Below are 13,694 nucleotides of genomic sequence, written 5' to 3'. Positions count from 1 at the left end.
TTATAATTAATAAAATATACACACATATCTCCCTGGCTATATTATTTATTATTATTACACATGTGTATGTGTACATATATATATATTGTCCGAAAATAAAGTCAGAGCTGAGAGTAGTTAGGCAAGGGGAGGGCAGCAGTTAATGCAGGGACTTTAATTCCATGCTCAACAGTACTAATTTGGTGCTAAAATAGTCTTGGAAAGGATGATATAGGAATTTGAGGAGAGGGAGAATAGGTTAAACAGAGCTTATTCCAATGTGGAGGCTATTTGGACATGGGAAGATTTTTTTTTTTTAACAGTCTACTAGTAAAGTCTGATTTAAGCTCTAAGTAGTAAAGATTGCTTTTTACAAATGAGTTAGGAAAATAAGGGTTGAATGTTACAAGGTTAAGGGCCCCACAGCTAGTAAGTATCTGAGGCTGAATTTCAACTTTGGTCCTCTGAACACAGATCCTGTACTCTATCTACCATACCAACTAGTTGTCCCAAGATGAAAATTAACAAACTAATATTTTAAAGCATTTAGCACTATATGCTAGACACATAGGGGATACTTAATAAATATTTGGGGTCTTTCCCATTCTCTCTAATCTTCCACTCAATTTTCTTCTAGATAAAATGGGGGAAATAACACCTTCATTGCTTACCACGAGGAAAGCATTTCAAAAAGCTTAAAGTACTATAATCGAGATCTGTTGTTAACTTCTATTTTGTTTTTATTAAGGTTTGTGGTTAAAATAAAAGCTTTGTACAGGGATTAGAGAAAATTTTTTAGTGCACTTTAAAGCTTTAATGATTTAAAACTGCCTTAAGACTTTGGGGACATATTATTTATCAAGGAATTACTTTAAAAAAAAAACTCTTTAAAAATAATAGCAATTACTTTTCACTGATCCTTCACTTTCCAAAAGACTCAAAAAATAGAAACTGATTTGAATAAACATTTCAAAGAAGGATTGGAACAAGTTAAAAATTACCCATTAATTTTTTTAAAATCTCATAAACTAATGTATAGTTTTCCCTTTCACATCCTGGGGATTAGGGGCCCAGCAATACTCCCCCCTTGTGGAAAAAACACATAAAATTTTGACCCTCCCTTAGTACCAGAGAAGAAATCTGGAATTTTTTCCTCTTCCTTTATGGGAATATTTACAGTATTTTATTGGAAAATCTGGGTTAAATATTTGCTTATAGGCTCTTGTGTTGTTTGCTGGGCTTCAAGTGTCATCTACAGCTTCCACAAAACTTCTAAAAAATTCTCATTTAATTTCTTATGTTGACCGGTGATATAAGGGTAATGGGAAAAGTTGTGATGTGGAAGAGATAACTATATCATGTAGAATCATCCAGAGAATACATAGAACTTTCCTGCTTCTAACTGACCATATGGGCCAGTTCAGTGCTTAGACATTTTGGAAAATACAAAGGAATATCCTTAAGAGTTACTGAGCAGGAAGCAGGACAACTCAATAAATCTTCTGAACTGCCACAGCTAAAAGGATTGGGCTGTTGTATCCTCCCCTCCATTAAAAGATCCCTCTTGCTCTCCACCAAAAACAAAAACAAAAACAAAAACAAAACCCCCAAATACCTTGTTTTGTGGTGTAAATCCCTTTAGCAGTCCTAATAAATTTATGGGTCCCTTCTCAAAAACAAACAAACAAACAAACAAAAAACAAAAACAAGTTTATAAATGTATAAAATCAAATAAATTGTATTACAAAGGAAACCAAATATATTGAAATGTAGTTACCAAAATATACTTTTTTTTCCCCAAAAAATTCACTGACTGCAGGTTAAGAACTTGTTATAGTTCTACACATGCTATCTGAACCAGGTCTCTAATTAGGAGAATTAGTCTCCTTTTCTCTGTCTCTTTGCTCCCACCATGACATCCCTGGCAAAAAGTGCTTAAACTTAGATTTGACTCATGCCTACAGTTCTCAAAGAGGAAAGGAGATGAGCATAAAGATAGTCAACATACAATATGAATCAGCTATGGAACAGGTATTTATTTCCTTCATGCAAAAGACCACAGTTCAGGAATCAGGGGACCTGTGTTAATGTCCCTATTCTGCTGCCAATGAACACATACCTCTTTGCTTAGAGACTCCACTCCCTCTATTATAAAATAAAGGCAAAGTATAGAAAATGGAAGGTCTATTCCTGTTTTGACGTTCTATGAGTTGTGCCCCACTATCTTTGCAGAACATATCCAAAAGGATTTTGCCAACTTTGCCATGCTATTCTCCTTCGAAGTTTTAAATTGAATGAAAATAATAAAAGCATAATCAAGAGAATAACATTAAAAGGCAAATAACAAGGGAGGAAAGATCTGTTTGTAATTACTTTGTTCAGTTAAGGAGACTTTCTTTAGCAACTAAATACAAAACATCCCAAATTGATATAATCCTTAGGTTTTGCTATTTTCCACAGAAATGGCATAAGCTTTTTTTCCCTTAGATCTGATTGTGGAATAGATATTCTAAGCACAAGTTGGTAATGTGGGACATATGTTATGACAAGATTGACATAAGCCCTTTTCCTGAAATCTTTTACATTTTGGAAAGGCTATCAGTTATTTTCTGTGCATGTACTATATACAGTTCACCCTGCTGTAGATTCTCAGTTGATACTGAAGTTGAATCATCATAAGTATCTCCCTTGGATAACTAAGAAATATTGTCTTTTCATATCACTAGGGGCTCAATGAGATCCATAGGTTGCATGAAGAATATTCAAGGCCAAGAAAGAATGTTGCATACTCATCTGCCCCACAATGCAAAATCTTATTTCCTTCAAAACTTTCCTCAAGTGATACTTCTACATGAAACCTTTCCTGGTCCAGTAGTTATGAGTGGTTAAGGATATTCATTATATTCTTATTTTGTTTACTTTGCATACATATTTATATGTGTTGACTCCCCCATTGAATTTAAGTTCCATGAGGGAAGGATTGTTTCTATTTTTGTCTTTTTATTTTTATTGCCTAGCATGCAGCAATCCTTTCATAAATATTTCCTGTTTGATTGACTTATTTCTTCCCTACTCTCTTAATTTTTTCTTTTCATTCAAGAGAACCTATACTTTTGAAGTAGTATGAGATGATGATGACCAGGAGTAACAATGTCTCTGCCCTAGAGATACAGAATACAGATACAGAAAATTCCTACAGGACAATTCTCTGTGCTTCCCTAGCCTAGGTTACACACTCTGTATGAGTTCCAAAGCTAAGATGGAAATCAATGCTTCCTCCAGCTACCAAAATTAATGATTCCACTTTGACCTCTAGGAGGTAGTTTTATGTAGATAATTTAGTTGCTGGTATCAGAAGTTAATATAAATTCAATTCAATTCAATTAACAATCTACCAAGAACATAGTCCTTCTGTTTTCTAAACAATTTATCCAATATGGCAGGACTTCCATTTGAAAATTTTCTGTTCTCAATATTTTCTACTAGGACATTTAAATATTTTTTTATTTATTTCCAAATTCTACTTTTTTGAAGACATTAGTTATTTGCTTATATATGTGATTATGTCTTTACTTTAGGATTTCCTTAAGTGTAGAATTTTGTCCAACAATATGCCATCACTTTTTATGAATTTAAAATCAAAGAAAGTTATCTAGATCAGTGCTAGCAAACTAATGGAAATAGGTCCTTATGGACTATATTTTTGCTCAGAAAACCATAGATTAATACTATTTAGGTTCTACTGTATTTTTATTAATTTGTTAAATATTTCTCAATTACATTTTAGTCTTGTAGCCACACTCAGAAGTTCATGGCTTGCAGGTTTCTACTTGGCTTTGTTGACCTCTCTGTTCTAGAACATTGAGAGTCTAAGAGCCTTGTCCAGGATTACGCAACCAGTAGAGTAGCATGGAGACTTGAAATGAACATTTCCTGACTTTGAAATCAGCTTGACATTCACTAGACTTAGGCTTTCTTTTATGTATTTTCTGCATATTAAGTGTATGAGTAAATTGAATATGACCTCTGAGTTATATAACACAAGGGCCATGAGAACAGAGAATTTCCATTTTGGAGGGGATCTTAGATCAAATCTTCATAACTTGGAGCACCTAGACAGATTCCAAGTGTCCTGTGAATTTGGAAGGGAATAAAAATCTTCATTTTCATTAACTTTTAAAAGAAAATTAGCATTTTAAAAATAATTTATTTAATGTTTTCTCCAGTTACATCCAAAACAATTTCTTTTACATTTTATTTTAAGAGTTTTGAATTCCAAGTTCTCTCCCTTATTCCCACCTACAATTGAGAAACAATATGTAAAGTTATCAAAACATTTCTATAAAAGTGAACTTGTGAAAGAAAACATAAATATCCCACCCTAATGAAAATAAAAACTCTCAAGAAAAAATAAAGTTAAAAAGAAAGTGAGAGATAGAGAAATAGAGAATGCTTCAATCTGAATTCAGACACAAGAGATAAGATTTTTCATCATGTCTTCATGATATAGTTGTGGATGATTGTACTTCTAAGAATAACAAAGTCAGCTGGTAATCCTAGAACATTTCTATTATTTTGTATAAAGCATATTTCACTTTGTTCATGGAGGACTTAGCAGGTTTTTCTTTTTTTTTTTCTGAAAGCATTCTGCTCATCATTTCCCAGGGAGCAATAATATTCCATCACAAATACATACCATATTTTTTTTTAGTCATTCTCCAATTGATGGGCATCTCCTCAATTTCTAACTTTTTTGTCTTGGAAAAAGTAGTGGTGTTGTTAGTTCAAAGTATATGCATGAATTTGCAGCCCTTTGGGTACAATTCATATCTTTTGATCATTTATCAATTGGGGCATGGCTTTTAAGAAATTTGGCATTTTATACAATTCTTTGAAAAAGTTATGCCTCAAATGGATCTATTATTTTCAACGACTACCAAAGAGACCATGGCAAAAGAAGTTAGGACCTTTGCTATAGAATATGGAATATAGCACATTACAGCTAGAAAGAAAATTTGCAAATAATCTAATCTTATTTCATAGAGGAGCAAATCGAAGGCAGTTGCTTTGTTTCAAATCTTTGTTATTGTCATTCATTTGTTATAGTCATGTCCAGCCTTTTGTGACCCAAATTTGGCTTTTCATGGCAATGATGGGGGGGGGGTGTTACCATTTTGTTTTCCAGCTCATTTTACAGATAAAGAAACTGAGGCAAAAAGGGTTAAGTGACTTGCCCAAGTCACACAACTAGTAAGCATCTGAGGCCAGATTTGAACTCAGGCAGCTGAATTTTCCTAACTTCAGGACACCACTATATCCATTGTGACACCTACCTGGTTGTTTCAAATTCTCCAGATCTGATAGCAGGATTGAGAGTAGGAATCAGATATAATGATTACAAGGGTACTTCTCTGTCCATAATTTTTCACTGAAATATGCTATGGTCTATTGCTAAGGTTCTCATACCTTTTATGTGTAAACTATTATTATTTATATTATGAAAAATGATGGTCCTTCTTATACTCAGAAATAATTTAGCCAAAATAATTATCTCTTCATGGCTTGTCAAGGATCAGTGACATGATTAACTTCTCAATGCCTCAGGCCAATCTACATTGGTAGAGGATCATAGGCAATTCTTATACCAAAGAAATCACAAGTTGGATTTAAGGAAAATAAATCCATGTAAAGTAATAATTTCCTACTTGTTTTATTTGAAAATATAAGAAATTGCATGCTTTAACTTTTCACATAGGAAGTATTCTATATGAATTTTCTCCCATTTACAGAAACTCAACAATCTATTAAGATTTAAGAAGTTTGGAATCTGACTTAGTGGAAAGAGAAGCCATGTGGGAAAAAATCTTGATCTTTGAAGTGGTAGAGATATGATGGTTCCAAATTTAATATACCATAGTAATTTGAAGCATGTAGATCAAGAAATTAGCCTCACCTTAAGATGTCATAAAATTTTTCAGGGTAATGCAGTCCCTGTTGTCCTATCCTTAAAAAGAAAATTAACTACTCTTCTTCTATTTTTTGGTAAATTTTATACAGATTTAGGACATATTATCATTGAACCTATATATTATATCTCTGGAAATGACTTTTCCCATTCAGAAGATCAGGCCAAGGAGAAGAACAGGCTCCTTGAACAGCTCCCTGTTCTCTAGATAGGATGGAGAGGGAGAGGGCAAGATGTCTCAAACACCATGAGCTCTCCTGTTATTTCAGGTCAGTGTATTCAATACCTGATTGTTCTATTGCCTCATTTTAATGTTTTCTAAATAAATATTTTAATAAAGCTAAATTTAAGCTTTAGAGGCTTCAAACTGCATGAAGACTTTTGGCACACTTTATAGACAATATAGCATTCATTTCTACTTAAGTTAAGTTAAGTTAAGATTCTTACTCCCATTTAGCAGATAAACTCATTAAGGGTAGGATGGAATAAGTGAATTTTTCAAGTTACACAGCTAATTATGCCATCTTTATATAGATCACCATCTCTACTTTTTCTTCTAGCAAAAATTTCCACTCTGTCCTTGAATCTCACAGCTTTGACAGATAATTTTTCACCTTATCTTTCAGGGGCTCAAGCTTCAACATCTCCATCAAGCTGCTTCTCATATGAAAGAATCATCTTTGGAGCAGTAACAGATATGAAAAATTTGCTGAAGATTTTAATCTACTCTTTTCATTTGTACTTATTTAAGAAAAATACCTGGAACAAAAAAAAAAAAGAGGGTTCTAAGCCTCTAGGGAAAATGTCTTTCTACTTCTAATTGAAACAGAAGGCACTGATGTTGGAATTTACCACATGTATTTAGATGTCCATATACATATGTATCTATATATACACACAAGGCTATCAGCTGGCTGAAACCAAAATTTTAGGCAAACAAATGCCAAACGCAATATGAACTTTGGAGAAACAACTGAATTTGTGACTTCTTATCTAATCAACAGTGGTTAAGTTGTGCAGCTGTATTTTCTCAACCTGATGGACATCATCCTGATGGAGGGCAGGAGTTGGTTTTTGGACAAACTGGGTAGTATTTTCTTTTCTTTTTTTTTTTTAAATTTTTATTTAATAATTACTTTATATTGACACTCGTTTCTGTTCCGATTTTTTTTCCCTCCCTCCCTCCACCCCCTCCCCTAGATAGCAAGCAGTCCTTTATATGTTGGATATGTTGCAGTATATCCTAGATACAATATATGTTTGCAGAGGCGAACAGTTCTCTTGTTGCATAGGGAGAATTGGATTCAGAAGGTATAAATAACCCGGGAAGAAAAACAAAAATGCAGATAGTTCACATTCGTTTCCCAGTGTCCTTTCTTTGGGTGTAGCTGCTTTTGTCTGTCATTTATCAATTGAAACTCAGGTCTCTTTGTCAAAGAAATCCACTTCCATCAAAATATGTCCTCATACAATATCGTTGTCGAAGTGTATAATGATCTCCTGGTTCTGCTCATTTCACTTAGCATCAGTTCATGTAAGTCTCGCCAGTCCTCTCTGTATTCATCCTGCTGGTCATTTCTTACAGAACAATAATATTCCATAACATTCATATACCACAATTTACCCAGCCATTCTCCAATTGATGGGCATCCAAACTGGGTAGTATTTTCAAAACTAGCTATGTCCACAGGGCTACAAAACTGTGCATATCTTCTAATACAGAGAGGTCTCTATTATGTCTGTATTACAAAGAGATCATAAAAGAAGATAAAAGACTCACATGTGCAAAAATATTTGTAGCAGTTCTTTTTTGGCGGCAAAGAATTGGAAAATGAGTGGATGCCCATTAATTGGGGAATTGCTTAATAAATTATGGTATGTGAATGTAATGGGATACTACTATTCTATAAGAAATGATGAGAAGCCTAGGCTTCATAGAAGCCTAAAAAAACTTATATGAAATGAATGAAGTGAGCAGAACCAGGAAAATATTGCATATATTAACAAAAAAATTGCATGATGATCAACTGTGAAAGAGAAAAAAAATGAAACAAAAATGAGTGTTGAAAAATATCTTTACAGCTAACTGGAAAAATAAAATATTATTAGTAGAAAAAAATAACTATCTGTTCCATATGTCTAATTGAGAACGGATGAATATGTCTTTGGTGTAAATAGGATCAATTCACTGAGCTCAACCCATCAAATCCCCTTATATCACCCAACAAAATTACCTATGCACAATAAAAATATAGGCACTACACACATTAGGAGTAATAGGGAGAATAGGGAAAAGCTTCATGTATTAATTGAGTCTTGAAGAAAACTACGTGTTCAAAAAAGCAGAGATAAGGAGAGAGAACATTCTTAACTGGGCAAACAAAGGGTAAACAAAAATCTACTTTTGTTGGAGGAAAAAGTGTGTTAAAAGGAATACTATGTAACTATCTTATAATGATTTCTTGGGGCTAGACTGTGCACTTTAAATATTTGCTTTATAAATTAAGTATATGAATATTTATTCATATTGAATATTGAATGAATTGGAATATTCATACAAAAAGTGGTAGGGAGTTACTGGAGTTTCTTTACCAAGAGAATAGAATGATGAAGCCTATGCTTTAAGAATCAATATCAATTTGTTAGCTATGTGGATGATAGATTGAAAAAAGAAGACACTGGAAATAGGGAAGTCAGGAGGGTATTGCAGCATTTTTGTCATTGAACTTGTATAATTCTAAAAGAGAGAGTGAGGCTAATGATTTGAAGCAGTTCTCTCTCTCTCTCTCTCTCTCTCTTTCTCTGTATATCTATATATCTATACACACACATATTCTCACCCCATTAAATCTTTGGGGCTAACAAGGCACAAATGTCTTATAATTAATGTATATAGGTTTTAGGATGGATAGGAGAATCTAAATAATATTTATTATAAAAAACTAGTCATCATTCAGAGCTTTAAGTATCAGAATCTGCTTTGTAATAACTCTGATGGAAGATCTTCTAGCTTTCACAAAACAAAACATAAGAGAAAAATAAATGAACAAACAAAAATAAGCAAAACAGTTCCTTAGGGGATGAAATTTCGTATGCTTAAACAGGGCCAAAAAGTAATTTATTTTGGAAAGTTTTTTTCTAAGTTCTTCAAACTATTGTTCCTGAGGTTTGAATCTAATTTGGTTTGAATTATGGCAGTGAAAAATAAATACTGAAAATAAATAACAGAGATACCCTTTAATTTCAGAACTGAATAGGAAAGTACACTTTGTGCTGAAAATGTAAACAGGCTGCTAGTTTCCAGATATTGTCATCAGGGATTAGTCCTCTGCTGATTGTCTTGATGTGATTCTAAGCAAGTTAGCAAGGATGCCAACTGGAGATGAGTAGTGGACAAATATGAGTCTGTAAGTCTATACCAAGAAAAGGTAATAATTAAAGTTTCTTCCTGAAGACTTTAAGTGATTAGAAGTGCCATAAAGTGATTGAAATTAATAACAATAGTTGTTATAATAGTTGTTGAGAATAATATGTTGTAATAAAAAAAATCCCAGGTTTGGAATTAGAAATCTTGGGTTCACATTTGGGCTCCATTACTTTCTTATGATCTGTCTATAATCAAGTCAATTGTCTTCTCTATGAATGATTTTATACCTCCATAATGTTGGTTTAGAAAAAGTTAGAACTCTTCCAGTCCTTATATTCTATAATCAAATTATGATAACAATAAAAATAATGCTCAATTGTTATTTCAGTGGATCTATGGTTTGACTGGTGATGTTACTAGTGTTGAGGAAGGTAGACTCCTTTATAGGGATTGGCTTCCCTTAAAGATGTCTATGTGGGCCAAGCTGGAAGCAGAGTCAGCATTCTGGGTGGCAATATTACTCTCAGACCACCTAGGTAAATGGGGGTACAAAGTATACTCTATCAGTATGTAAGGAGAGGTTGTAGTAGTGCTTTTATTTGCCTATACTGTATTACCTCCTGAGTTTCCTTCATGGTAACTTGCTGTTTTAGTGTGGTGGACTTTGTGGAAAACATATGGAGGAATCACAGACAAAAGGCACTGAGGATGGAAGGAAATTAATTGGTTATGATCTACATCTTTGCAAGGAATATTTACATCTCATCATAGATCATAGAGATACTTATCACACAATAGTATATGTACCTACAATGAATATTATGAGTTTCCATTGTCTGCTGAGTCATCCATCATTTTTCATTGTGTTAAGATCTTCTTGTCTTCTAACTTGCAATTATATAACACTGAAAAAAGAGTATTGGTATTAAAAAGATGAATTTTGTCTCCAGATCATTTAAAGTTCTGTACTTACTCCCCCCCAAAAAACCCATAATGCATTTTTTCTTGCTCAATTCTGAGCCTACTATATTGACCATCTGCAGCATCTATTCAAGGTACAAATATTGTTGGAATAACTCAAAGGGTTGTCCTTCCAATCACCTGTCACAGTATGTGAAATAGTATTCTACATTCATATGGTTTTCCCATGGGGATAGTTGCTCTGATTTCTTTTGAGAGCATGTGGAACTCATTAAGGAGACCCTGCAGTGATCCAGGGACTAAATGCAATCAGTAAAATATTCACAAGTGGGAACATCTGAAGGACTTTACCCTCTGTAGGGAATATCATCTTCTATTTTAAATTTGTGCTGAATGTCCTCCAATAAACACCTTTGGTGAGCATATATCTCCATGGTTTATGCCTCAGTTGATAATAATCATCAGATAATTGATCCAAATCTGAGATTTCATTGATGTAGGTGATTCCTTACATGGAAATTGTCTTCATGGATGCAAATCTGCAATCTGACTGCAACTTAGTATTTTAGAGTTGCCTACACTACTGGGAGGATAATTGATGGTCACACAGCTGGTACATATCAAAAGAAGGCCTTGAACTCAGATGTTCCTGACTGGTTTCCCATTTGTGAAATTAATTCTGAATATAGGGGACTTAGAGTTATGGGATCTGAGGTGAGTCCTACTTCCATCATTTAGCTCCTATGTAACTAAAACTAGGAAAAATTAACCTCCTTGGGCTCTAGATTCTTCATTTGTAAAAAAAAAAAAAAAAAGATTGTAATAGATGCTTTTAATGTCTCCTCTGGGACAATTTGTGACTGATTCAACCTATAATATCATTGGTTCTCTTTAAAAACGAAGGATAAACAATTTAAGATCACTAAAGAGTGGTCATACCATATCAGTCTGCTGATCAATAAACTTCAATTGCTTCCCTTTATCCCTAGTATCAAGCATAAACTGTCTTGACATATAAAACCCTTCAAATCTTATATTAACCTGCCCTTTGATCCTTACCATATATTAATCCTCCTTTCTCTGTGGTCCAATCAAATGGGACTTCTTGTTGCTTATACCTGACTTTCAATTTTCTTTCTCACTGTTTGTCATGCCAGGAAAATGCCCCTTCATCTCTACCTTATTTTCCTTCAGTGTTCAATTCATGTCTTTTTTTTACATAAAGGTTTTCCTGATCTGTTATGTCATAATGCTTTCCCTCAAATGTTATCATAGCACTTTAATTAAAATAACAATTTGTATTTAACTTGAAGAAGTTAAAATGCAACTTTTTTTTGGGGGGGGAATATGCTTATAAGCTTCCAAGTCATCTCCCTTGATATAATGTAATTATCTTCAGGGTAGCTATTTTGTTTTTATATTTGTATCTTCCCACAGCCAAGCACAATACCTGACACATAGTAGAAATTTAAGAGATGTTTGTTGATTGATTGGTTGCATTGGCTTTGAAGAGGATTCAAAAAGAAGGAGGTAAAAGAGAGCCATTGAAGACAATCTGTCTATTTAATAGTTCAAGTTAAATTTGATAGAATCTCCCACAAAGCATTGTGGGCCTAAGAAATTGATATTAGTGCTGAATTTGTGAACAATATATAGTTATGGGATTAAAAGAAAATATTGGTTTTAGAGATAATCTAATCTGACACTTATTACATTGATGAGGAAACTGAAATCCAGGAAGTTTCTGACTGATATATGCTTATATTGAAGATAAGTAGCCAATGCAAGTTTTGAATTCAAATTATCTAACAAGAGATATGGTGTTTTACATATTGTGTTCAGCTCTAGTATGAGGCATATAGTAAAAATACTTTTGTTAAAATCTTATGGATCAAAAGACCATGTTAAATCTTGAATCAATTCCTTTATTTATTTTTGGTAGGTGCCAGAATGGAAAGAATGCTGGCTTTGAAGCAGAAAATCTGGTGTCAATTTCAGAGTCTTCTACACACTAACTGTGTGACCCTGGTCCAGTCATGTCATATGCTAGTTGGGTTTCCCCATACATATAATGATCATAGCCAACTGCATGACTTTTAGAGTTACTTTTAGCTCAAAGTCTATAATTTTATGCTTTAATCTAATAAACATTTCCTTAATTCTACACAATTTTCAAAGGACTTGATCAAAATTTTCTGAATCAAAGGTTTGGCTATATCAATTTTAAAAAAAAATTTAGTGGATAACATTGGATTTTCAACACTATTTTTATTTAGCATATTATATTAAATCTTCCAATTATAAAAATCCATTAAAGCATATTGCTTATTAATTTAACCAGTCAAAATGATTATATATATGTATTTATGTATATATAAGCATGCATGTTTATGTATCTATATGTATGGAATAGAGCTAGGCTTTATATGCAAATAGAAATATAATATTGTTCTTTTCCTCAAGGAACTTATTGTTTGACATGGGGAATCAGAAATAACTATAACACTATGGGCAATAGAAAATGTACAGTAGAGACAAAAAAAGTGATATAGAAGTATAAAACTTGTATACTTCTCTGGCATATATATAAATGTTCTGTTAGAGTATATCCTAGGCATAATGTATGTATACATATTGGAATGTTGTTGTTATCAGACTCTTCATGATCTCATTTGGGGTTTTCTTGTTAAAAACACTAAAGCAATTTGCCATTTCCTTCTTCAGCTTATTTTATAGATGACCAAACTCTAGCCCCAGCACTCTATCCATTGTGCCACTTAGCTTCTGTAATATCAAATTAAATTTCCTGGTGGTAAAAAACTCCCTTAGAGGTGAAATTAAAATAAATACTTCAAATAAAAAATAAAGAAAGTTAAATGAAGATTATGTAGTAGAGATAAACTCTCTTAGAAGTATAGTTATACCTGTTTTTCTGTTTACGATGGGAGGGGAACGTGTTTTGATTCTAACTCAGCTATTACTGACTGACTACAAGTCCAGTAAACACTCTCTCCACTGGGCTACCTACTTGAATGACTGAATGCATGATTGAATAAAATGTTACATTTTATTGCTGGAGCAGCACATTTTTGGAGAAAAATTTTCTAAGTCTAATTTAGGCCTTTGAGAATAAGAAAAATGGCATGGACAAACTTTAGAGAAATTAAAATTTGAACAACCCTGAGTTGCTGAGGCAGTATTTGTTTTTATTTAGAAGACTCCTATCTGATGATTCCTAAGTGGAAGAATCAATAGATCTTTAAGGATTTAAGATCTGTTCTTTAAAATTTACTTGGGTTTATTATTTTTCCACTAAGAAATGATTCACATTATAAAGTTGGGATTAGCTCAAGGGTACAAGCTAAATAAAGGAAACCAAACCATTGATAAGGACTAAAGGGTTTGGCAGCCTTTAAACCTCCCTAAAACATCTCTGCTCTAAATGTGGGGGAGTTAAATAAA

This window comes from Antechinus flavipes, chromosome 2, assembly GCF_016432865.1.
Source record: "Antechinus flavipes isolate AdamAnt ecotype Samford, QLD, Australia chromosome 2, AdamAnt_v2, whole genome shotgun sequence".
Lineage (NCBI taxonomy): Eukaryota > Metazoa > Chordata > Mammalia > Dasyuromorphia > Dasyuridae > Antechinus > Antechinus flavipes.
The sequence above is the reverse complement of the archived record's forward strand: the minus strand, read 5'-3'. Positions refer to the sequence as shown.